Below are 27078 nucleotides of genomic sequence, written 5' to 3' on the forward strand. Positions count from 1 at the left end.
CTGGATCATACCTTCTGAAAACACACATCTTCTGCTCCCAAATCTCAGCTCAGTCACAGTTTGACATTCTCACAGCTAAGGAAGACAAGCATTATAAAAAACCAACTCCTGATTAAGCCTTCTATACGACCTGAAAATCAGACCTGAGATATTTATTCTTTTCATCCTTCCATGTCTGTACCAGTAAGGAAAAACAAAGTCATTAGTTTCAGACTCCAGCTCACTCTCTGCCTGGGAGTGTATTTGCTTAAGCTTCTCTTCTTGCTAGTACCCTGGCTCAGACCCTTCTCTTCAAGGTGTTACCAGATGATGCCAAAGGGAAAGCTTCCTTGATTCACCCCCATTTGACATCAGGTTGCTGTAAGGCAGGATTTGGCCTGTGAAGCTACCAGGGTTTTCTTTGATTCTCTAATCAGGTTATCCCACATGCCTAAGTGCTGCCCCAGCAGTTAACAACCTGCACAAAGGTATTTCTGCACGTTATGGGAACAGCATCCCTGCAGGATTGTAAGTTTGGCTTCTTGATTTTGCTCTCTTTCACAGTTAAGCTAACTCTCCTAGCACCTCCTGGAGCTTTTAGACCTTCAAAAAGCCAAACAAAACGAAGAAAAATGCCTAACAGCTCTATTTTCCTTCTTTTCTCCCCAGCTGTTGTTGCAAACTCTCTCTGTAATCAACAGGTAAAGATGAATGCATCTGATGAGCTACACTGAGAGCTAAGGCAAGGCACAAAGAAGAAAGATGAGAAACAGCTAGGAAACATCAGACCTAGGGGTTGTGGTCACATTCATGTTATAAGACTGTGGACCACAAATCTAGTGTGGGCTGAAGGTAAAGTTTACCATTCTTTTCCCGTATTTTTGGCTAAGAGGCAGGGAGTGCCCTTGTGTCTCCAAATCAGACTAATTTTTTGGGGGAGTTTAAAAAGCATAGGGAAGGAACCATCCATTTCTAAATGGAAGGTTGGCACAATGTTAAAGGCTGAGTCTGGGTCCGTGTCTCTTGAGGGCAGAACTGTTTATCCATGGCAAAGAAAAAGAATCTCACATGGGGAGAATAATGCACCCCAAATACCAACAAGAAAAATAACCCCAAGCAAATATACACTAAAACACAAAGAACTGAAATGACCAGGACATCATGCATCATCCTGCAAGTTAGAACTAAGACACTTAAACATGTATAGCTCAAGCAGTAGCAAAGTGGGAACACGTTGCTTGGGAACAAGCATCTAGCAAGTGGTGGTATGAGTTGTTTGACTGCCCTAGAGCAATACTTGTCCCTTCAGAAACCAGAGAAAGCCAACGGGAGTTGCTCTGCAGATGTTAGGTTTAAACATGGGACACAAAGTGAAAACTCTGACTGCTGGGAAAGACTTCTGGGTTGCAAGAGCCATGGAAGACTGGAGCTGGGGAGTGTTTGAGTCCTTTCCCGAAAACTTCACGTCCCAGACGGCAAGGTGGCAGAGGGCTTTGGGGAGCAGAGGTGCAGTGAGAGCCTGTGGGCTGCAGCTCATCCCACTGCCCTAATGCTGCAGATTATAGCCTCTCCTAACCAAACTTCAGGGGACAGTAGTAACTCACAATATCATGCCAGCACAAGGACTCTCCCACAATGACCCAGCCATGAGTGCAGAAGAAAAGCCACACAGATTAGTCATTGCTTCTTCTGCATTGGCAATTCATCCCAAGCTCTAATGAACATAAATAATGTCTCCTGCACTCTGAACAGCAGACCGAGGAGAGCTCACGCACAGGGACATGAGCTTGGTACTGCTTATTTTGCTGGGAGAGGGGAGGAAGTTGCTGGAATAAATTACATTGGCAACTCATGCACAGGGACACGAACTCACTTTCTGTGAGCACTGCAGAAGAAACATTTTTCGAAGTGACTGAGCAGAGGAGATGGTTTTAAGCTGCACGAATGAAATGTGACTGTTGTGCTAAAAACAGGCACATGGTCAAATACTATAGTTGAACTGTAACTTAGTAAAGTGTGGTAAGTGACTTGCTTTAAATCTTGTGACTCCGTCCTTCATTTCCTCAGACAGTGAGGAGAGCAGAGCAGCAGACTTTTCCCCTTTGTGGGATATTTTTTGAGGCTTGAAAATGTTTCCATACTTAAGCAAAGACAGAACACTTTAATCTCAAGAAGTCTGGTGAATTTATAAACCTCAAATTAGATCAGGTCAATTGAAAAACTGCACTTCAAAATAATTGCAAATGTTTTCATTTAGGTTTTGGGTCTGAAAATATATAGTTGTATTATAAATTAAATATAAAACAGACAGTGATAAAGGGGTTCAGTGTCAAGATGTAATTTCAACACTTTCAAACACTTTTTTGGCATTATTTCTAGAAAAGGAAAATCCAAGACCTGATTTCCACCCAAGGCTTCCCAGCTGCTATCTCCACAGATGGGTTAAATCTTGGCAAACATAACATTTAAGTCACTAACAGCCAGCATGAAATTTCTTCCTGCATGTCTGAGGAGAGAACTCGGGCATGAGTTAATTCTTCTCACTTCACCTGACCAGCTGGACACATTATTAGCAAAGGGTAACACTCCCCTTCTTGCTACTCTGAGCGGTACTTTCAGCAAGGGAGAGCACTGCAGAAGCACCTTGGCTGGTGCTCTAACCTTCAGACCATGCTGCCATAGCCACATCAGTGTGCTGGGGCAAGAGATGTGACCCCTGACAGCCCAAAGTGTCTTGGCAAAACCCCCTAATTCAGACACAGTGGGGAGCAGTGAGGCTGTTCTTTAGATGGCATAGCTTGATCTGTTGGGAGATGGAAAGGAAGACACTGGAATAAATTACATTGGCAACCCTGCAACGTTACCAGCATGCTGGTAATGGATCTGAGCTGTGCTCACAGCTACCACTTGCACAGTGCAGACTCAGGCCCTGGAGGTTACTGTATTCAGTGGCTTTCAAATCGTTCTTCCATTCGGCTCAGTTTTTAGTGGCTTTCCCAGCACAGTAGCAATACCATGGCTGGCATGCTTTTCCTCTGCTGGAATTTGCTTTTCTTGTCAGGAAAACTCAATTCAGCTTTGTAGTTTTGGACTCAGAGCAGCTGGAGGTGAATCTGGCAGAAAGTCCTCTCAGCATACAGGATGAAGGAGTCCCTTCCCCTTACCCTGTAACTATTAGAGAAAGGCTAGATGTATATTCATGGCTTCTGTTAGTAGCTAAGATAACAGTGGCATGCAACTGAGTCCACAAATGTGCAATAACAGAAAGGCCACGATGAAAATGGAACAATGCTTGGGAAATGCTTCTCAAATGACATGCAGATGTCAAAATATGCTCTACAGTGAGAGAAGGAAGGAGCTCCAGTTTTCTTATCGAGTGAAGGCTGAGGGATGGCTTTGCCATTGTCTGAGCACACCAAAGGGTGGAGAGGAAACACAGAGAAGGCTGGTGGGTCTGGCAGGCACACAAGCTGGCCATACTGCCTGCAGAAAGAATTCTATTTTTAATGTTGTAATTAATGTTTGGAGCAGCACAGACAGGGACTGGGTGACTTCTCTGATGCACAGTGGCCGTTTAGACAAGGCCTGCATCCCTTTCTAGCACCACTGAGCTGAGAGTGATGAAGGAATATCAGGGTTAAACAATCTGCTCTGCATTATGCTCAGTGTCCAACCACAGCCACATTGATTCCTTCCAGCTAAAAATCCACAAGAAGCCCCGTGTTGGAAATCACTTAACTACTTTCTGGCACTTGAAGCTACTCATCTTCTGTACATTCCTTGCTCTGACAACAGACATCTTTGTCCCTTTAAAACAGCAGTGCCTATGAGCATAAGAAATGACGGAATTGTCCTCTAAACTGGTAGGCTGGAAGATGAAATGCCTGGACTTCTGGCTTTTATAAACCAAGTAGCTGCCATAGGCAAAGCATTCCCGTGCTCTGGGCCTCAGTTGGCCTATAAATAAAATGGCTGTAGAAGTTACATATTCCAGTGAGAAACTGGATATTGTTAGGTTTGATAAATACTTGTGAAGTAGTCTGTGTGCCTAAATGGTTACTAAATGGAAACAACGTATTATTAACAGAAAAAATTAAATTCTTTTTATATGTAATGACTTGCACACATCTCAAAAGTCAATTTTGGGTGTTACAGTACCAGAGAACAGAACCTGAGCTGTTACTCAGAATACTCCAATGTGGCTACAGCCATTTGCAAGAGTAAAGTAGTTTAATACCAGGGAAATGCTTCTAACTTACAGTTGACTTTAAAATAGCACAGAGAATAAAAAAGTCTATGCATATGAAATTTTTTCAGCAACAATAATTATAGCAGCATGGAATACTACAGTAAGGCAAACAGCTGAAAGCATCCTTAGCAATTGCTATGTAAAAGGACATTGTTAAATATCTTTGTCATCAGCTCTGGTTCCTTCAGTAATTTTCTAGTGAAGCTGCATTTCCAAACCTCCTCACATCTTGTCTATTGCCACCAGGGAAGGGGAGCTGCATGCTCCCCAGAGAATTGAAGCAGCACATGGTTCATGTTGGTGAGCAGAGCTCACTCTTGCTGTTAGCACTGCCACCACGCCACACCCCAGGTATGACCTGGGTACAACCATGTGAAATCAGTCACTCCACACCAGGACTGCAGCAGGCCCAGAAAACATACAACCAAGAAGCTGGGGCAGGCTTTTGGAGCACAGGAGACGAGCCTGGCTTGGCAGGGAGGGATGATCTGATAAGACAGTTTCCATCTCTGAATCCTTCAGTCCAAGGAGATCCTAAGTGCCCGACCAGACCTTCATTCCAAGACATTGCATAATACAACGCCTGGCGCAAAATGCTGATTTTCAAAGATTTCTAATTTGAAGGAAATCCCTCAAAATCCCTCCCAGAATGTCAGAGGTAAACAGTTTGTTCAAGGCTTCTGCAGCTGAGGTGAACTGGCACAGAGCTACCGTGGAAATCCCTGGGCTGTGTCGCACAACAGCAGCCATGCCTCAGCAGATTAGTATTGCTTCACACCACTGCCGCCCCTACCTAGGGAGAAATCAGCCCATGGCTTTGCCCAACACAGAAAGATGTGTTTGAGGATTTGTTAGGACTCCTTTTCCACTGAAGTAAACCTTGGTAGCTTTAAAAACTGTGATATTCTATTAGCTTTGCTCCTGAGGGATGGGGGGGAATACACTGCTGGTTTTGATAGCCTGTGCTTTTATCTATTATTAACACCCACACATCAGGTGAGAGCACCTACAGACCAGACATAACTCAGGGCTCTGCGGAACAAAGTGCTCTGAGGGATAAAGCAAAACTGTTAGTTATTCCCAAGCACCTCCAGTCTTTGTGCTATTGATGTACCTCTGCTTGCCTTGCATGCTCTCACCACCAAATTCCTCAAAACATGATGTGCCTGACCTTGCATGCCACCCTGAGAGTTTTGCCTAAATAAAGGTTCTTGTCCTGTTGTGATTACTTTCTGCACAGGCAGCAGAATTACATGCAGCTGTGAGATGTGGCAAACAGCGAGCAGATACACTCTCCTCCTTGTTTAGATACAATTGTGGACAACACAGAGATTTCAAGCTTAATTAGCAACACCAAGGAAGCTGTTAGAGAGGCATTTCAAACCGCTTGCAGTTTAAGCTGATTAGAACTTCGTGAAAACAAAACAAAATTGTGTAGCAAATTGTTAGGCTAAAATTCAAGTCAAACTGAACCGCATCAAAGGAATTAAAGAAGTGACTATTGGCAAGAAGTGGGGTTTTTTTGTTTTTTTTTTTCTTTTCTTTTGGTGGGGAATTTAATTTCATAGCCTTTAATAAACCCAACGTTCCAATCCAAGCTTGCCACTCTGGCAAGAAGCTTAACCAAAATAACATTGGAACTCAGAGCTGGCAAACCTAGGAGACTATAAATTGGTCAAATCCGGGCACAATACAAGAAAAAAATTGAAAATTCCATTCAATTTTCCTGTTTTAGAATTTTGATGTAACTGACCATTGACATGGAAATGTTATCTTGACCTTAACTGCTAAAGCTGACTTGCGGAGGAAAAAATGACTGAGACTCTGACATCTCAGTGGTTATTTATAGTTCCCCTCACTCTCCTCTTGCTTGGTATTTTTACATTTGAAATGAGTTCTTGCCTGCCATGTGTTTCCTGAAGGACTGTTCGAGCAATGCAAGAACTTGTGACATAAAAGCCATCAAGAAAATGGAACTTCGTTGATTAAAATGGAAAACAAATTTTAGTTGGAAACTCTCATCAGTAAATTATTATCCTGCAAAGCTAGGCTTGCTTTGGTTACAGATTGAACACTACCAGCCTTTTAACTACAACCTGTTTAAAACTGGCTTTTTCTGCTTCCTGTGCTCTCCAAGAGAGATTTCCTGGAGAAACTAAAAAAAGGGGGAAAGACAGGGCTACTGCTAGAGAGTCTGGGTTCTTCTAGAGTTTGTAAGAAAAAGAAAAAGAGAATGCTTCCTCTTCACTCCTTGAGAATAAAAACCCCTCATCTCTCTAAGCCACAAGGAAAGGCACACAATCTATTTTCCTCTGTTTATTTCAAGTCACAGATAAGGGCATCTCTAAGTCACTTCTAATAGCTACTAAATAAATTAAATATTTCAGCTGGATATCAGTTTAACAGCTCCCCCTTCTACTTTAATTGCTCAAACAAAGAGAATGTAAAGCAACTCCTGGATATCTCATATAAATCACAAGAGAAATTAATTTCTTCTAGTGGCAGAGGCAGAGCACTGGAAACTAAGGGTGCTTGGCTTCTGTCCTTGGTTCACCAGTGACTCAGAGAATAATTTCATTATTTTCCTCCTCTGCTCTTCATATTATCTATGGAGTGGGTTTAGTCAGCTATTAGGTCTATGATGCTCTGACAGAAGTCACAACTCTATTGCAAACACCAAAGCTGGCACCTGGAGCTACCAAGAAATAAACACCTCCCCAGACTGAAACAAAATGAAAACCCAAGCAAGAAGGTAATGAGATTTTGCACAGAATTTCATGGAGCTTTCACTGAAACACCTTTTGAGTGCAAGATAACATTTTTTCAGTGTATACGTGCAAGTTGTGAAATACAGGTCATTGCAGCAGTTCAGCATAAAAATAGCTGCTTTTAATAGATAACGTAATCCAGCATAAAGCTTGGAAAAAAACTCCCCCAAAACTCTCACAGCACTTGGATGCTACTGCTACCCAAACTGACAGTGAGAATACGATTTGCCCAAATCCGTGATATTTTTCCTAAAGAGTCGCCAAATGCATTTATGTCCCTGATGTGAGGAGAACGTCTTGGAGCCTTTGGGGCAATGGGAGACTTATCTGTGCCTGAAATACGAGGGCTGAAAACATTGTGGGTCCTCTGAGGTCTTTCCAAATGGGGAGGAAGAAGGAGTTTCTTATTTCTTGAAGAGAGCCTCCTGAGTGAAATGTCTATTTTTAAAGACTCTGAAAGAATACAGGAAACCCACAGATGATCAGCATCGGCCACTGTCAAGAATAACAGAAAACAAAATTTAGTGAGTCAATGTAAGGAAGAAGTGTACTATACTCTTTCCCCTCTACATCAAGACTAGAAATTTCATTTTTGAGGGGGGCCAGGATTTCTTCAGAGGTTTCAATTGAATTATTCCCTGGAGCGACACCCATTCTTCTATCTAGAGTCAGACTCTAACTGGAAATAAATCCAGGCTGCTGACTAAGTCCAGGGTCAAATATGTCACCTGCCAGGTACTGGGATTATTTTTAGATGCAATGACATCCCTATTCTTTTCATTCAGATGACCTGGATGTTTGATTCGGCTCCTGGTCTGGGAAAGCAAGTTTGAGCCACCTGCTGAGATAAGAGTGACAAAGAAGGAAGGCATTCAAAACCAGAAAATTGAGACAGCTATGTAAGAAGAACCCAGACAAGGTATGGCACAGAAAAGAGAACTTCCCAAAGAGGTCAAGTGAGATGTGAGAAAAGCAAAAGCTGGAGACTGAGGTTCCACCCTGGGAACACGTCCATCACCCTCCTTCCTCCACTGTGAGATAACCTCATCCGCAAAAACAGAGAAGATGATTTACATCAGTCCCTCTGCAACTCTTGCCCACCCCTGAGGGTGCTTCTGCTGGAACTCAGCTTGCTATACAGTTGGGAGAGAAAGGATGGCACATCCTTCTAACCTTACCAAGAGATACCCATACTATAGATCAGATCCTTCCTGGAATAAGTGAAAAGTAAACAAGGAGCTTTGGGCTACTCCACTGTTCAAGACACTGCTGTGGGAAGTTGGGCAGAAGAGTCCTTGAAACACAATTGTCTGCTCAGTTGATCCAACCTCTTGGCACTGTTCCTTTGCTCTCAATCTAGAAAAATTAAGGCTCCCTGGAAAAAAAAAAAAGTTTTTCCTATTTTGTACAGACAACATGGAGGCTTGGATACAGAGATCTTAGATGGCGAAACCATTGGAATGCAAATAAGCTCAAGAGTTGCATCAAGAGCAGACAGGCATATCTGAGTAGGTGGTAATTCTCTGGTGTCTGCAGGGTTAGTCAAGGATGTTCAGAGCAGGAAATATGCACTCTGAAGTAATTTCTTTCCCTTTCATTACCATGAGAAATTTTGGATTAATTTGGAATATGAAGGACACTGGTCTGAGCTGTCAGAAAGGTTTATGTCAGAGCAGAGCAGACCAAAAATCAAGCTGACAGTTGGCATTTCTTTACCAGGTCTTTTACATCACTTGAGCAGGCTGCCCTGGATGTTATTTCAAGTTGAAAAGCACAGCAACTGAACACTGTGCTAGTCAATTGTCAGTCCCTAGTATTTACTAACCAGATTACCTCCGAGTTTGTGAAAGCCCACCAAAGGCTTTCAGCCAAGGATCACATTTAAAAAAAGAAACAGCAGTTGAGAAAAAAACCCAGCAAAACCCAAAGCGAATGGAGCTGCTGAAAAGAAGAGATTCACTTGGGCACACACATCAGCACCACAACCTGCAGTGTCTTGTGACAGCACTTAAGAATCAACAAGCGAAGCAGAGCAGCAATGGCAGGAGAAACCAACTTGTCCAACCTCACTGTTTTCCTAGTGACACAGTTACATAAGAAATATGCATTTATATAAACACATGGAATGTATAATAGATGTTGTATAACATGTCTGTTCTCCCATCGATAGCATCCTCTCAGTGTTTGGACTCTCAGGCTGAAATCACAGTGATTATGGAATATAGAGGAAAAACAACATTATTTTAGGATCATTCTGATTTGTAATTGTTCCATTCCATTATGGGGATTTTCTTTCCATAACAGTGGAAAAGACCATGGTCCAATGCTTCTCACAGTACTTTAAAAGGTCTGAGATCACCTGCATCGATGGTTGTTTCCCAATGTAATTGCTGAATTGCTCATTTCCATCCTAATACAACTTCCAACTTTCCTTTCTGAGGACCAGAAAGAAGTTGCCATTTCCCCAGCAAGAACATCTGAACGCCCAAAGTAATCTGACCCTCGTGTTTTGCCAAGCAGCTCATGCAAAGTAAAACCGGAAAACATCTTTCCATACACAGCTTCTGATTTAATGGACCTATGAGGAACAACAGAGGGAAGGGCCACTCTTCATCAGGCTGTAACTATGGACCAGAGCCAGGTGAAAATGGACAAGACAGCCTGGTATTAGCACGTGGCTCATGTACCTGAGTGATCCAGCTGATGCAGGCCACAAGGACAAGTGATGATTTCTCCTAACGGAAGGATCACATTTTGTTGCTGCACTGGTGGTGCAAAGTGGTCACTCCCCACATGCACTGCCACACCAGCTTCCAAAGAGATGAGGAACAAGGACAGAGGGACAGGGAGTGGCAGTGAAGAGTGGGGAACAAAGAAGTTATCTATGGCTTTCTGAATCATCCTCTTTCTCAAAGTTTGCTGCTGGGGCAGCATAGTCCAGCTCTGCCCTACCTGCAAGTTTTCCTATGGAAAAGTTACTGTTGGCTCCTTCACATGCAGCATGAGTCCAGCAAGCATTGTCCTGCCAGTTCTGCAAGGGCAGCTAAGGAGTCTTGCTGGAAATCTGGCCCTGGAGAGAAACAGCAGTGGAAAGCAGCCATTTCAGAAGCACATTATTAAGCCATCAGACCAGTAGCTACAGGATCCCCATGGAAAAGTTGATCCAGGCACTTTGTATAATTACTTGAGCCCTCCCGGTCATTTATTCCCCTTTGTGGTTGGCAGGGAAAGTCAATATCTTCTAGAGCTGCAAAGTCATTGGGCTTTTTAAGAAGCCAGGTTTGTAGGTGAAGACATTTCCCTTTGCAAAACCTTTGTTGGAGCACACACTGCTCAGCAGCAATCCAGGCTAATGCAGCGAGTTCAAATGAGCATGGCATGCAGGCAAATCTAAACTTTCCATTTGCTTTACCTACATATGTTTTAACACTCACATTTTTAGATGAGGAGGCATAAAAATAGCTTAATTGTACATATTGCCTCCAGTACTGATGGACTCCACCTGTGGGAAGGAACTGGAGTTTAAGTTTTATTAAAGTTTCACATGTTTCCAGGAGGTTGCTAATTATCCTGTGTGTTTTATACAGCATTTCTGGCTCCAGGGTCTTTCTGCACTTTTCTGAAAGAAACCCAATGCAAAAATATTTGAGCCAAGACCTGGAACATGTGACTGAAAATGAGGCACTTGCACCAGGGTTCATCTAACCCCACATATCCTAGTTCTTACCAGGCTTTGGAAAGTGCTTTGAGATCTGCTGGTAAGAAAATACTACCTGGATACCAAAGGCTTGTCTTTGCCATTTAGTTCTCCTGCTTCCATGCACTTCAAACTTCACTGTTTGCCTGGCATTCCTGTGACTACAGCTGGGTGTAGAATTGATCTGTTCAGAGCCTAATGTAAGAATTAATTCACTTTGGGTACAATCCTCCTTTTAATGACCAAACACTTAACAGTCACACACTGCAAAGTGTCCTCAGGGGTAGGGTGTTCTATATTTTAGGGTGGTTAATTCAAACCACCTTTTCTTAAAGACACTTCAAGCCAGCAGCTTGAGTTAGGGTATGTTCAGCATCCTGGAAGAAAACAAAGCAGCCCATAGTCTCTGACAGAGAAGACAAACCACGAGATGGCTGGAAAGAAGGCCAATTTTTGAAAACAGCAGCTTTTACCTCTTCTGACCTAGATAGCTGACCACCCCAAGCACAACCTCCAAGTCCTTTTCTTGTGCTCTTGAACAAAGGCAGACAAATCTCCAGTGGCCATAAATCATCATTCTTCAGTGGTATCAGCTGGAGTTACTGACATCTGGACCTGCTGTGGCAATGGTCTAACAGGAGGAATGTATTAGCTAGTGCCATGTACAGAACACAAGGATCTTGTCAGTATGCTATGTGCACGCTTCCCACCGTGCCTGGGCTCTCTGCTCTCTTTAGGGAACGTGACAAAAAGAAAACCAAACAAGACACCACTCCTTCTACCCCAAATCTGCAGTTTGTGAGGTCCTTGGTGCTATACCAACATTGTTTCTGTGCAGAATCCCTGGCAACTGATCCACGTAGGATTTTTAGCGCTTCACAGGTTTCCCTAAATCACAACTTCCACGGCAGTGCCCAGGCATAGCGTGAACACATCAAGAGACTGAGTAAGGCTCCCTTATCTGGCTGTACAGAAAGCTCTGATCCTTCCTAAGGAAGGCACTTTGCCAGATGAACCTCCACCTGGAGATAAAGCTGGTGTGCCAGAAGATGGTTTTGTTCCTGAACATATAGATGGCCTCACATTTGGCTGTGTTAAACCAATTTTGTTCAGATGAGTCCTGGATGTTCATCAGTCCATGCCTCTCCATTCCACTGCTCTGACATCTTACTAATCCTTACTTATCTTACTTACTGATTTTATCAGCAGCTTTTTTTTCTTTGTTATTAATAACAGACTACAGATAAGCATCAAGTACTATCAGACATAACAGCTCTGCAGTACCACACTAGGAATCTGTTTCAGCCATGCTCATTCACATGGTTTCTCTTGTAGAGACAGTTGCACTGGTCCCAAAGACGCGGCTGGGGACAGATGGTTTATCCCAGGTTACCATTCCAGGGAGCCTTAACCAGAAGCCATTAATAAGCTGTGTGATTTAATGACATTTCAGGGTTTGTATAATGTGTGGAAGTTACTCCACACATTTATTATGAAATAAAAACTTCCATGTACAAAACATTTTCCAGAAAGACTTAAGAATTGCTTCAACAGGAGGAAAAACTAGTTTACCTTACTACAGTATAAATTGCTAATTACTCCACCAAACCCCTGGAAAGCAACAAGCTCACTCTGGCTATTATTGTGTAGATGATATGAAATGTCTAAATGACATTTTCAAAGCTAGTGGTCAGGCCTATGTCTGCAGCAAGTAAAGGGCTCAGAATCACCATGCAGAGAAGATCTTAGGGCTAAAAGCATGGAGAGAGCTTGAAGACTGAGTATTCCCCAAAAGACAAAACTGCAGTGTAAAATAAAGTGCAGTCCTAATGTTAGATCTTTCACAAATAGAACCAGGAGAAAAAGATGTGGAAGTTCCCTTGGGAAGAAAGTGGGAAGCATCTGCAACAGCTGATACCGAGCGAGGGGAATCTCTGAAACTAATCTGAGGTAGTTTTATGCATCTGTAAATCCATTTCTGTAAGCTTCAACTTTATAAACCTTTTAAATTATTCAGTGTCTATTGGATGTTACAGTTGCTTGCTGTAATCTTAAAACAGTTTGAATGAATGTTGATGATATTACATTACATTAAGGTACGTGGAGTATCAGGAGCCCCTAATGATGCCCTCTGTCAGTAATTCACTGCTGCAGAGAAGAGAACACGTTCTCCCTTAGCTGTCCTTGGTAGCCTAGGAGATGGTAAGGTGCAGAAGAGAAATCCAGCTAGGAGAAGCTCCCAGCACGCCAAAACCATGGCCATCCAGTCAGCTAAGCCCTCTCAAGTCACTCCATGCAAGTCTCAATGAACAAACAATTAACATCAACTCATTTCTCAGGAATGGATAACTAAGGCCCAGTGAAGTAACTCAAGCAGAGCAAAAAATAGACATAAAGCAATGAAGAATGCAGAAGATAAGCCAGGGCTCTGAGATATGGACCCAGAACAGTGTTCAAATAGCTCAGCCTCTGGTACATTAAGTTAATCAGATTTCTTCTTTCCTTCCTCCTGCTTTAGGGTACCCTCAACTGTTTTGGCATGTTTGAGGCCAGCAAGAAGACTTGTTGGATTCTGGATCTAGGAGCTAAGGAAGCACCAAGGGGAAAGACTGCCAGGCACCTGGAAGGACATAATGATACTCTAGGCAAGAGGAGGAAAAAAGGCATTTCCCAGCTGGCTCCCAGAACCCTGACATAGAGTACAAGAGGTAACTCAAGTGCTAGAAAACATCTCGGGGAAATGTGGACAGAAAACTCAGTGTTGAATGCAGCTCTAGCAGCCTGGCCATGCCACCCCAAATACCTGGTGTCACAAAGGGGCACAGGGTAGCTCCCCTGCCCATCCATACCCTACATGGGGTAAAAGCAGCACCACAGGGCCATTTTTCACACTAGGACCTCCTCTCTATGAGGCAGACCAGGAATTCCTTCTTTTGGCAGATTTGTGACAGACTCTTTACATCTTCCTCTTCCTTTGCTACAGGTGCTGCTATTTGGCACACGCAGCTGACACATCACCTACACATGCCCCTGAGCTTTGTAAATCCCCTCTAGCAACATGTTAGCTCAGACATGTAAGATGAACTCAATTCAGAATGGAAGGAGAGTAACCACAGTAGAACCCCATTTTTAAAATCTCTGGCAAGGATTTCAGAGGGAAGGGTAATCTCTACCCTATGTTTTTAAATGCCAGGATATTTTCCAAAATTACTTGTGCTTTAGATCCCATTCACTTCCTAAAAAAAGATATTTTTTCCACCCAAACCTGCTGAAAAAAAATCTATTGCAGAAAGGGGCAGCTGCACCTTGCAGATATGCACAGCTGAAGATCCTTTATGTAAGACTCCCCCTGACTGTGTGGAGAGCTGTTAAGATGTCAGATCATGGTTTGTTGCTCTCAGGGAGGCTGCTGCAGCACTCAGTCAGAACAAGTTTACGTCTTGGAGGAATTAATTTGTCTGAATAATGTCATCCTGGTTAAACAAAATGTTAGGGAAAATATTGCAGCGTTCTGGTGCACCTCCCTGAACTGATGCCTATATATGGGGATTAGCCAGCGTGAAAGGGATCCTGCTGAGTCAAACTGGATTATAGCAGTATTATTTTATAGAGACAGTAGAAGAGAGGAGGGAGGAAGGAGCTAGGGAAACCTTGCAAAATCATCAGCTGTTTGACATGTTAAAGCAAACAGCACAGATGTGAAAATGCTGCCTGCTTACACAAGTGCATCAGAGCTGGGTCAGCTGACAGCAGTAACCCAAAAAAAGTTTTTACCCCTTTTAGCCCTTCAAGCAACCCAGCTCCCAGAAAGCAAGGTGGACTTCTGTGCTCTCTTAGGCATCAGAAGATGTGTTTGCGTTCCCATGATGGCACCCTGGCAGTGGTGGTGATGTTCCTTACATGGGGAATTGCCAGGCTTCCAGGCCTTCCCAATTGCCCAAACAGCAGGCAAGGGGGAAAATGAGCTTGCAAACTCAGCTCTCAGAGCCCTTGGGGGGCTGGTGAAGATGGCAGGGAAGGGAAAACATGTAGGTTTTCAATACAGTCCCTGAGGTGCCTCAATTTATCATCACCAGGCACTCACACAATCATTTATGTGGTGATTGTTCAATGCTGGCTGGCAACTCAGGGCTGGTGGCAATTCACAAATGGGACATGTCCTTGTACATCTCTTTTGCAGAGCTGGATCTGCAGTGTGTTCTTAGAACATGCCTGGAGGGCTGATGTCCTCTCTCTCTCTCTCCCCAGCAAACAGCTTGACCTTACAGTAATGGCATCAATTCCTCTCTGCCTGTCTTGCTCTGGCCCAACAAATATTTACCTGTGCAAATAAGAGATGCCCTAAACCAACCCCCTGCACCCTGCAGCGCAGGGATAGAAGACTGGGTGAATACCCTACAGCTGCAGTCAGTGAAGAGTGCAAAGGACCCAAGGGTGGGTGAAGAAGACCCCTCCACAGTTAGGCCATTAAAGGACAGACCCTATTTAAGCACATAAAAGCAACAAAACTCAGGCAGAGGAAGAGGTGGCACATTTTAGGTGAGAAAGAGTTGCCACAGTATGAGGCAAGGCTTGTGGCTCTTTTTGTAGTGTGTCTACGCAGCAATGCTGGTCTTGGTGGATCAAAACCCCTGTGCCTGCTCCCCCTGGGAAGTGTCAGTCTAACTGAGTGTGGTGGATTGTGCTAAAAGTTGTGCTTTGCAACACTGAGCTGAAGACCGCTGTGGTAGCAGTGGAAAAACACTCCTCCATCCTCCACTGCCCAATGCCAGAATATCCAATGCAATGCTGTGCTAGTCAGAGCTTACAAGCACACAGTTTGAAGGAAAAATTCAAATGGATTTGAGTCATGGGAGAATAAAAAAACTCTCAAAAAACCAAATAGAACATATCAGTCATGTTGTAACTTAGAAAGCCAAAATTTCCTCCCAAAGACAGCAGTGAAACAGTTTTCAAGATTCCAGGACGCATCTCTGTCTGGAGCTAATGAAGACATGTTTTTTAATCCAAGTTTCAAGCCCAGTAAAATCCATTTCTGACAATAAGAACCCAGCCAGCCAAAGAAATCACACCACACCTTCCCAACCCACCTTTTGGTCACACTGTAGCCCATCCAGCTCATCCCTCCAGCACTGCCATGCCCATCGTGGTGCCCACTGCACACCTCCCATGGACTAAGACCCTTTTCTACCTCCTTTTTGCAGTCACCTTTATTAGCCCTGTGTTTTTCCAAGTGGGAAGGTGGAGCAGGCTGGGAAGACAAGTGCAGTCCTGACCCTCATCATCCCAAGGAACACTTCATCCCTCCCCTGACCCTCTCTGGCATATCCCAGGGTATTTTCTGCATGCTGGCTTCAGCAGGAGCTGCAACAAGACCTCTTCCTGAGCAGTCTTTTCTGTCACATCTCCCCTACATCTAAGAAAGGGCAGTTTTGGGGTGGTTTTGCCCTCCAGTTGAGGCAGTTTCAGAGCTCGGGTCCCCTCATCTCCAGGGCCCATTTCCTAGCCACTTAAAACAACCTGGGCATACTGCAACTCCACTTTCTCTTCCTGGCTATGTCAAAGAAAATGGTCAGAACTGCCTTTTCTGGTGGAGTCCTGAACAAGAGTGAATTAGAGCATGACTAAACAACCAGGCCATGTGGGAGCTATAGGTGGAAGAAAACCTACTTTCTAGGTACTCAGATGCTGTTTGCCTTAAATACACCGAGCAAAGGTGACACCAGCACTGGGGTGATTGCAAGAGTTGTTGGCAGGGCTGGTTAAAATATCCTTCCCTAGGAGGTACCAACAACTCTCCACCATCACTCCCAAGGCACATGCATGTCAGCCCAAGCACGTGGCTTGTAGCTAGATGAAGTTATCTGGGATTAATTCCACCACAAGCATCAGACCCATTTAACAGAAATCCCCTTGTGCTCTCTTAAAGAAACAGCAGTAAAAACCAAAACAACCCCCCACACTCCCTGTGTGTAAACATCAGCAAAAACCACGTAGTTTAATATATTTTGCAAAAGTAAAACCAGAGTAAATGCTTTGCCTCCAACACATCAGGAACATATTATTACCACATTGTCTTCAGTGATTATTCAAGCAATGCATTTAAATGTTCAGGGAGAAGAATGTTTGCTAAAATACTGTTATGTAACCTGGGGAAAATGACTAATTCTGCTCTTGATCTTCTCCGATTTTGCTCCAAGTAAGGGTCATTAGAACTCATTCTCTGGTCGAAGTAGCAGCACAGCCGAATTCTGACCCAATTCCGCCAGTTGCTTTTACAGTGGGCCAATCCTATCCCAGGCAGCTGAGCTATTCTGGAATTACTGAGCATAACTGTCTTCTGAATCAGTCCTCCAGGGCTGCACTTTTCCAAAGACAGGTGGAATAAACAACGCACATTTCTCCACACTCCCTGCTGACGGAGGTCAGAGATCATTTACTTCCCGTTCCTCATGACTTGTGAGGAGTCTGGAGCCTCACACACGAGCCAAGTGGGGCCAGCTCCATCCAGCAGTTGTGTGCATATTTCAGCAACTGCTGATTCACAGAGTGGGATTGTTACATGAATTCCTCTCCTGACAGCAGATGCAGAAGATGAAGACCTGTTCTGTGTATCCTTATTTCCAGTCCATTTGCATCAACAGTATACATAAAAGACAAATAGACCTGTCTGTTCTTACAGACACCTACAAAAAGCTGACATTTTCCTATCCTAGTGGGGGGGGGAAAAAAAAAGGCAACAACTACAAGAAAAGAAAATCAGAGGTTGAAAAACTTTCAATAGCTTTTTTTAAGTTGTGACCCAACCCAACCTGTATTGGACTGAAACCTGTTCTGCACATACAGAAAGAAGGGGACACTGGCCCTGGGCTGTATTCACAGAAGAGTTCTAGTTACAGCCAGTAAGAAGAAACGACGTTGTTTAATGCTTCAGAAAGCTTTAAATTCCCCTCCTAAATGAAAAATTTGCATGGGAAATGCCTGATCCTGCCACATTTTTGAGAATTAGCTTTTCACTAGTGGGGAGATAAAAAAAAAAAAAGAAAAAGCTTTTCTTGGGGTTTCCTTTCAAAGCTTTTAGATTCTAGACTTCAAAACATGTGATATAAGATTTTTCATTTTGGGGGATAACTGTGGTGAAAATAGAAGTTCTCAATGATCTTCAGCTGAAATCCATTTCTTGGGCAACTTTGTCCCTAACTGACTGGAGAGGCAGGGATGGGTTTTAGCTCTGCCAGGGCTGTGTTTCCCCATCAGGTGATATATCACAGCTCAGGTATCTGCAGTCCTCATCAGGCTGGGATTGTGTTTTTATCCTTCCTATAACCTCCAGCTAGGAGCATAACACTATGCACAATTAGATAGGCTGGACAAGTCTACATCTTGCTTAGCTTGGAGTTAAGAGGGAGAAAACTTATTGAAATCAAGTATTTGGGATTTATTCAGATATTTCCACAGCCAGAATCCAGCACCTTGGGGCCAACCCTATAACATTCTCTCCCTTTTCCAAAGATTGAGGTTCAAAGGCACTCATTAAGCTCTGTCACTGCATTAATCCATTCCAGTGAGATTTACCCAATCTGCCATAGAGATCCTACCTGTCACCCACTGGACACCTGTTACAGCATTTCTGTTATTTTTAGTTAACTAAATTCAAAATAAAACTACCAGCTCAGTCCTCAGTGAGTCTAACTTGAATCCAGGTCCCCTCAGTAACAGCAAGGGCTGCTGTAAGTGGAGGAAAATGCATCAGCCTGCTAAGGGACAGTGAGGCAGAAAGTCCCTGACCATACCAGGAAGTTCTGGAAGGCAAACAAGGCTCCTTCTCCAGCTAGAACACCAGGTCTTATTTTGCAGTTAGGCAAGAGAAGATAAAGGGACAAGCAAATTTCCTGCTGTGATTGGGCATTTGCAATGCAGTCCCTATAACTGCATCTCATTCCTAGCAGCACCAGTCTACACAGTGCTGGGTTATTATGTAGTGTCTTGGACTGCTTGGAAGTAATAAGCATTCACCGAAAATGGACTGCTATTAGCCACTGGCAAAAGCTGATTATAATAGTGCCAGCACTGGAATATGTTTTCCACCCATTGACAAGAGGAGTAAAATAACAGGAGGGGAAAAAAAAAAAATCACATTTGCCAGTGTTTGGAGCGTAGCGTTCTCCACATACAATTATCGAGAGAATGACAGGAAATTGACCCATTTACTCAGAAAAGTTCCTATCGTGTTCTGCACTATTTCATTTCATGCCCATTTGAGAACAAGTCATTTCTCTTCAGGGCAGAAGATAAATTGTCAGCTCATACACACATCTCTTTCCATTGCCAGGCACAAAAATATCACAAAGAAACATTTTCCTGCCCTCTGCTTAATTTTCTTCTTCTTCTTCATCTTTTCTAATAAATGGTGCTAACTATAAAAGTCAACAGACTGTAAATAAACTCAATTCTATTCCTTCAATTCTATTCCTACCTTACCTTATGATTGATTTTTGGACATAATGTATTCCACCCACAAGGTCTCTTGTCTGATTCAACTGCTTTCCTCAGCACCAGAGAAAAATCAGATAACCTCGGTGGAATAGCTTCATGCAAAAACAGAAACATTTGGCAACTACAGTTTTCTTAATGACACATTGCAATACAGGCTACAGAGCACACCAGTGCCTGGCTCTGTGTCAGTGCAGGGACAGTTCTGGGCATTTATGCAGAGGGGCTGCCAGCAGGGCCATTTCAGAAACAGCAGCATGAAGAAGTGCTTGGGTTATGTATGTACACCTTGGACAGGGTGTGGGGAAGCCCCAGGCAGCTTCTCAGCTCTGCCCTCAGACTTACTCTGCGCATTTGAGCCAATTTCTCCTCTCGTTTTGAACGTGCTTGACAGAGGGCAAAAGAGCAACTAGATCATCATCATGGACAGGAAATTCACACAAAAAGGACCTAAAGACAGCAAGCTCCATGGGGAGGGGCAGCATGTGCAAGTAAGAAGAAAAGAGGACATCATGGAAATATCTCTATCAACATCCTAAGCTCAGGTTTCTAGAGAACAGAGCTTGCTGTTCCTGCTCCCTTCAAGTGGCAATGCTCAGCTCTGGTTAATATCAAGGATATCAATCAACACAGAATTCAATGGCATCCCTGATGGAAGTGCCAGCAGTCTGGGTTTGCAAGAACACAGGTGTCTCCCATGCTGTTCAGCTGGAGAACTGCTAATGTAAGGATGAGCCTTGGGCACAGAGGAGCCAGCATGGCAATAATTTTGTACTCCTCAGCTCATGTCAGATCCATCAAACATCATTCCGGTCCACAGCTGCTTTCTTTGTTCCCTCACACCAGTTTCTTGAGGTTTAAATTAGAGCAGCTCCACAAACCCCCAGTCCACACAACTTTTCCTGCAGCTGGCGTGTTGGCCAGCACACCCCAGCTTATCCTCCAGCCCTTGCTCTGCAAGGTGCAACTTCTTTCACATGTCCATAGTGCACAGAGTGCTGAACACACTGTTCATTTACTCTGGAACTTTATATTCAACCTGATCACTCAACAGGATCTGAAGAGGATCTTCCCTGTGCTCTTCCATCCTGGAGCATCATTTCTAGGAGTGAAAATTACCAATTATTTGGAGCAGGAAATGAGATGGGGAAGGGAGCTCAGAGCCAGAACCAGCCTCAGTAGTTGCAGCACTCCAGTCCTATACTGAGCACAGCTAAACTCATATTTTGCACAGAAGCCAGTCATGGAAAGTGTTATTCTGGCTTTGACTATGATGGAGATATGGGATGGAAATATGCAGAATATCAGCTTGGGAAGTGCAAAGGAAAGAAGAGCCTTTCTTCACAAACAAGCAAAATATTCAAGGTTCTGCTAATTCACATCCAGACTACTTCCCCTCTCCCCCCAAACCTGCTCCCCAGGTAGTAAAAGGGATCAGCAGAGTAACAAATGGAGGAGTTTCCAGGTCAAGAATCATATGGAAATTGTAGTCAAAACCAAATTGTTTGGATCTGGTCTTTGTCCCAGAGAAAAGCCATTTGCTCCTGCTTAATAAAGAGCCCAAGCTGCCTTGAAAACCCAGGGTCTGCACATTCCTACAGGGAATGTGAAAAAGAGGGAGAGAGAAATAAAACAGCTCCCTACCTCACAGTGAGAGGGTTTTGTTCCTCTCTGGCCAACAGTATAGATCTCCAGACATGTGCAAGAGAACAGCAGAGATCATTACCTGCTGGGGAATAGGATTGTTGTTTCCCTCTGTGAGGGCAGCCAGAGTCACTCAACTCCCTAGGAAAAACAGTGGAAGCATTAAGAGACACTTTTACCTTCCTGTCTTCATCAGCTGAGGAAAGAATTTCCTGTGGCTAATCACACATTTTAGCACCAAGGTAGTGATTGTCCTCTAACTGCAAACATCTGCCTCCAGCCTGGGGGAGAGCCCAGCTCTGACCACAGTGCCTTGGGCACTGGCACAGGGTGGCTGCAGGATGGGATGGTGGTCCCTCAGCTACTGTGGTGCACACACTGTCATGGGAACATGACCATTTCTGAAATGGGATCCAGCACTGGAAGTGCCAGCTCCTGACTGTGTCCAGCTTCCTTCTATGTGCCAACCCCATCCAGTCCTCCTCCCAGCTGCCCACCCTGCCTGATCAAAGGCCACAGAGGCCTTCGGGTCTGTTAGCTACCAGGAGGAACTGAACTCTTCTCTTAAGGTCAGCTTCAAAGCCCACCAATCCACGTATCTGTGGCAATTTTTCCACTGATGGGATGTAGCTCCAGTTTTAAATCAGGTAATTGCTTGCTGCTTATCCACAGACCAGGCTCACTGGGCTCACTCTTGGTCCCTTAGAAGATAACCAAATTCCTCCTAACATTGAGAAAAAGGAGATAGGGCTCTTCAAATGCCCCACTCCCTCACTTTGCTTGCTATTCCTTTGTTTATAAATGTTGAAGTATGAGCTTCATATTGATTCCACAGCCTGAAATCCTGTTAATTCCCACTCAAGGGTAAGACCAGGGATGTGACCCATCCACCATCTGTGCAGGAGCAAACACCCTTGCACACGAGGAAATTTGCCTCCAACTCCCCACCTTGCTTCATGCATAAATGCTCACCTGTCAACATGAAAAAAAAAAAAAAACAAGGAAGAAAGAAAACAAATATCTTCCTCTGCCAATACACACATGTGTACACATGCACAAATACTTAGGAAAAATTGAAGAATCTGTAGATGGAGGGGTTAGTGCCAGATTTTAAAATTATTAAACATTATGTACAAAGAAAACATAATGAGCTCCTACGGGATGTAGAAAAAATTACCCATGAATGAGAGGAAAATGGATAACCACTCCTGGGTTTGCCACTAGTGAATTATTTAATAATCACTCCCCAGCAGATGGAATATATTTATCCACCCCATTGGAGCACACTTTGCAATTTATTTACACTGCTTTAAAATATGATTATTTATTTAAAAAATAAACAAGGTATCCACAAGGGAAAAGGGAAGGAAACAAGCTTAGAGGGGGAAAAGTATGTTTTGAGTTTTTCAGTTAATTTTAGGGAATTTCCACTAAAAGTCACTTGAATCTTCCTTACTTCTATTTTAAAAAACAGAAATTGAAAATTCTTTTGATCAAACAAGTCTAGATTCTTCACATACTCAAGAGGATCACTTCATGAGATGGGATCTATGTCTCATGTCTTTCATTAGCCACATTGTCTTGGGCACCACAAATCAGATTCAGCTCCTATTAATTTCAAAGAAAACATTCAAATTGGGATCAGTGGGAGCAGGCCCATAACTGAGACTAATTTGTTTTATAGGATCCAGTCCCATATCTAAGCTAGAGTGACCCTAACCCACGGCTCAAACAGCACTCAGCCTTGTAATTTAATTAGCTATTTATTCTAAAATGCAAAGGTTGCCATTTAGCAAAGTTTGAAAATGCAAAAGGTACCCTTTAGTACAGTATAAGTGCATAAGTGTACTGCCTGCTCCCAAAATTAAAATAGCAGTTGTGAGCAAAAGGCTCTGCCCACTCAACAGCAAAGTGTTCTACTGATAATTGCAGACTGATTTGGACAAACCTGAGGGGAAGTCCGTGAGAGGAAGGAATACCTTTCCCAGGCAAATGCCAAACCATTGCAGACTGAATTCAGGCTTCCAGATTCTTCCTGTGTAAGTCACTGTGTATGTACAGGTATACATTAACCATGGAGGGCTGCACAGAAACTCTTATTACCCAGCTGGGCACAGTTGGTTTTAGGAGCCAGAAGTCATCTGGGAGAGGGGAGGTCAAGAGGAACCCCACAGTGTAACACAAGCTTTCCTACCTTGCCCAAAGAAAACAACAAAAAAACCCCAGCCCCAAGCCCTAAACCACTGTTCCCTCACCAAAGAAAAAATTAGTTGCTGTTGGTGAAACCTCTTCACACATTTTTCAACAATCCATTCTGATTTTCTTTAAAAGCAGTGAAGTTTACTTATGTATCTCAAATGTGGAAGAGTCCCATGGCGAAACCATCAATAGTTATTGGAGATATAACACTTTCTAAAGTGACTAAAGAATGACTTACTACTAAGAGTTTAAGTCTCATTGTCCAGAGTGGGTTAGCAAACCAAAAGCAGCCAATTCCTCAGTCATTTATGTGCTTTTGAAAAAGTTTCTCCAGGTCCTGAGGATATTTTCTCTCTCACACTTTGCCTCCCTTCCCCAGACCAAGAAAATCTGCAATTAATATAAATCAAGAATAGATATTTTGTAAAATATTTCACCTTAAACAAAATAAAAATCTGATAGACTAAAATCCAGCTGCAGGTATGGATGCAGTGCTTTACCAGCTAGCCAGTTCAGCAAAAGGGCTGCTCTATAAATAATCGAGTATAGTGAATGTTAGACATCTTTAAAGCTAAAATGAACTACTAGAATACCCTTACTTAATTCAGATTGAGGAGAGCAAATCAATGTGTCCTCCTTACTAAGAAAAGGCTCAAACATTAAGCAAATCCTCTCTTGAACTGGGAGTGCTGCACTTTCAACAAAAAATCCAAACTGACCTCTACAATCTCAACATCCTGGAAGAGTAAAAGCAAATTCACTGTACATTATTCCTGGAAAGAGAGAGATCAGATTTCAAAAATTGCTTCCACCACAACAATCTAACACATGATGATAGACAGTACAGATGTGCATGTCTGTGGTGGGATGTGGACAATACAGACAAGGGAGCAAAGTTCTCCCTATGCCCTCCTGAGAAGGAAAGATGGAAATGTCAAACACCTTGTGTGGACTTATGCACGCATTTATTGTAAAGACAGAAAGGATTAAATACATCTACATAAAGGAAAGAAAAAGTGTTTAAACAACAATAAAAAAAAGATTTAGTGGCATTAATAAAGAATTCCCTTAAACCAGCATGTCACCATTAAAGTAATTAATAGGGCATGCAAGACATTTCAGCAGAAAGTGAGCAGTGCTTGCATTAGAGCCTTTTAAGTTTTCACGTGACCTCAAGACAGACTACGGCATTCCTGCAAAAGTACCCTCTAAAAAAGAGATGGGGGCATTCAAGTCTGTAAAAGAGTGATTTTAAAATTTAAATGATATGGTCTAAGTCTAAAATGCAAAGGTTAAGGGAATATTAGAAGGGCAATAATTCTATCTGATTAAACTTTTATCCAAAGTGACAATAAAATGTTCAAAATGAATTAAGGATTTTATTAACAGATGCAGAGGCTCTATAAAAGAGCTTGAAATCTAAGTACCAGAGAGGAGAGGTTTAGGGTTTTTTTGTCTGGATGGAGGTGATATTGCTATAAAACTTTAATCTTATTGCCATGCCACAGTGAAAGTAAAACTGTCAGAGGTAATAGAGCGAATCAGGACTGCTTTCTCTCCCTGCTCTGTGTTGCAAGGGCCTCTTTCCAGAATATAAGAATATGCACGTTCTATGTATGGCATTGACCCTATAAGTGACAGACGCATATGGACAGGTTATGGGCTGGTGATTCACCTGGGCTTCTGCTGGTTGCAGCAGTCCCAAGGTGGTAAGTACAGGCAAATTATATGGACCATTTCAAATGAGTACTGAGTAAAAATTGGTGCTATGCCACCAGGGACTCTTCAGAACATCTCAGCCTTTCCAAAATGGAATTCACTATTTCAGGACAGTTTCAGACATTTTACTTGTTTATTAGTACCTGTATGTAGTAAGAGGATAACACCAGTTTCTGAGCCCTTGAACAAAGGCATTTCACTACTTTAGAATGATCAAGTTTAAGTCAGCCATAAACCTGTGGAATAGGATAAAAACCAAGACTTTTGTGAAAATTATTACTAAGTACCAGATATGATTTAGAGCACAGCTCAGCTTTAGCAGGGCATTTAGCAGCCATGATTTTGGCCATCGCTAATTTTTTCCTCTGTTTTGCTGCTGCTAAATTCTGGCAACTTGGTTGCCTTGGTGATGGCTGCAGCGCCTGTGGCAGATACACTGGAAGACATCCTGCAAAGTGGTTTGGCTTTTTCAGGAACTCTTGAGCCTTTTGCATGTTGGCAGGAATGCTGTGATGGCCACCTGTGCCTATTCCACCACCCTCTGTCCCGCCAGTGTCAGCACTGGGCATAACCTGGCCCCCAGCCAGCCCCTGTCACACCCTCCACGGAAGGACTCAGGGCTCAACCTCTTTCAGCCCCCACAGAGCCCCATCGTGCTGCAGCTGGCCCCATTCCTTGCTGAGGAGCCCAAAAGGCACCTTCAGGCATGCCCACACCCTTCTTTGGCCCTGCAGCACACACGAGAAAAGCACAGCTCCTCAGAGGAGCAACCGACTGCAAATTGCCAGGGAGACTAGGATGTCAAACAAATATTTTTCTTTTCACAACAGAACATAAATATTTGGCAGCACATTTAATTTAAAAAGTCTAGAAGTTACTCAAAGAGATTGGCGAACGTTGCTATGATGCTCGTTTGCTTCCTAAAATATGACCAGTCACAGATGGCTTGCTGTAGGAAATATTAAATAAATTTTTTAAAGTGTTGTCTGGCTTGAACACAGATTGCATTTACACAGATACCTTTGTTGGTGGAATGCCAAGATGGTGTATTGGTTCAAACACGACCTTAAACAAAAAACTACCTTGTCAGGAGCTAATGGAATATTCATACTTAAAATCTCAATCCTTGATAACATCTGAGAATTAATTTACATTTCAACACTGTTATTTTTCCTCGTCTTGCTGTATTTCCCTTCACAAACAAGGGAAAATATCTGGGTTTGGTCAGTAGCAACTTTTAAGTTTTGGGCACAAAAAACCATTACTTTGGAAAAAAACCCACATTAAATCTTTGAAGCAGTTTGAAAAAACACCTACATAAAGAACATTAAGTGACGTGAGAATCTGGAAGGCCACTCAACGTTAAAGAGTCAAACAGTAAGGATGCAAATACAATGAGCTGCAGCCTTAAACTATTACACATTAGTAGATTGACTTCAGCAAGAAAATAAAAATCAAAACAATACAAAGACTTTTTTCAATGCCCAGCATCTGCAGGAGCACGTTCTTACACTGACTAAAGACTATCATATCTGTGCTTTATATCCTCAGATCAAAGAGGTCACAAAGATTCTTGGTTTATTTCTTTCCCCCTCCATAAAGCTCCATTTTTAATAAGAACAAAAGCCTTTGGAAACATGAAGATGTAGAATAAAAACTGCCACCAGTTTCTAACTGCCGGTACTTACTGCACCGCCTCAGAGAGCTGCATGGTAAGTCTGCTTTGAGAGCTACAGCATCAGGTTGCTGTGGAAAACCTACACGTTGCTTCTGTGTCAAATGTTTGTCAGGAAACAGCAGCCATGGAAAAGCAGGGACAACACTGAGCAGATCTCATCACTCACTTTAAGCAATCCAGATGCCCCACCAGTTCCATGCTCACCCATGTGCAGGGTGCCATCCCTGCCTAACCCACACAGAGATGGGCACACACCGCGGGACCGCCGGTCTCACTGACCACATCAACCTCTCTGCTCCTGGGAAGGCTGCTACCTACCAGTGCACAATAATCTCTTGTCCCCAGCAAATGCCACAGCATCAGAGTTGAGCTATAATCAGGTTTTCCTTCTGCCCAAAATACCCCAGTGGATGATTTATCTCTTCTGTCAATATTGTACTTGGCCCACAGCATTGTAATCAACGCAGATGAGATGAAACAACAGTCTTACAATTTGCTTTGTCCCTATGTGAGTACAAAACACTCTCCATACTCTTAGTATCAATAAACTTTTTCTCCTGTCACCATTCCCCTTTGTTGCACTTTCCCTACACTGGCATGATTTTGTTTTTTTCTAACCAGAAATCTCCCAAGCCCACTGGGGTTTCTGTGT

At 43.1% G+C, this 27078-nt stretch overlaps 1 protein-coding gene and 1 long non-coding RNA gene across 33 annotated transcripts in view; both read right to left on the bottom strand.

Annotated features, from left to right (window-relative positions):
- Positions 1-27078, bottom strand: part of LPP (LIM domain containing preferred translocation partner in lipoma) — a 332937-nt gene that overhangs the window by 22217 nt on the left and 283642 nt on the right. The gene's annotated exons all lie outside the window — the stretch shown is intronic.
- Positions 6622-20997, bottom strand: LOC138114590 (uncharacterized). Of its 2 annotated transcripts, none has more exons than XR_011152682.1 (4): positions 20831-20997; positions 9949-10066; positions 9684-9731; positions 6622-7491 (listed from the first exon to the last, which is right to left on the bottom strand). It is a non-coding gene; the product is annotated as an uncharacterized lncRNA (long non-coding RNA). The 2 variants fall into 2 exon arrangements; XR_011152681.1 differs by having other exon boundaries at positions 9684-9806.

Source organism: Aphelocoma coerulescens, chromosome 9 (genome assembly GCF_041296385.1).
Source record: "Aphelocoma coerulescens isolate FSJ_1873_10779 chromosome 9, UR_Acoe_1.0, whole genome shotgun sequence".
NCBI lineage: Eukaryota > Metazoa > Chordata > Aves > Passeriformes > Corvidae > Aphelocoma > Aphelocoma coerulescens.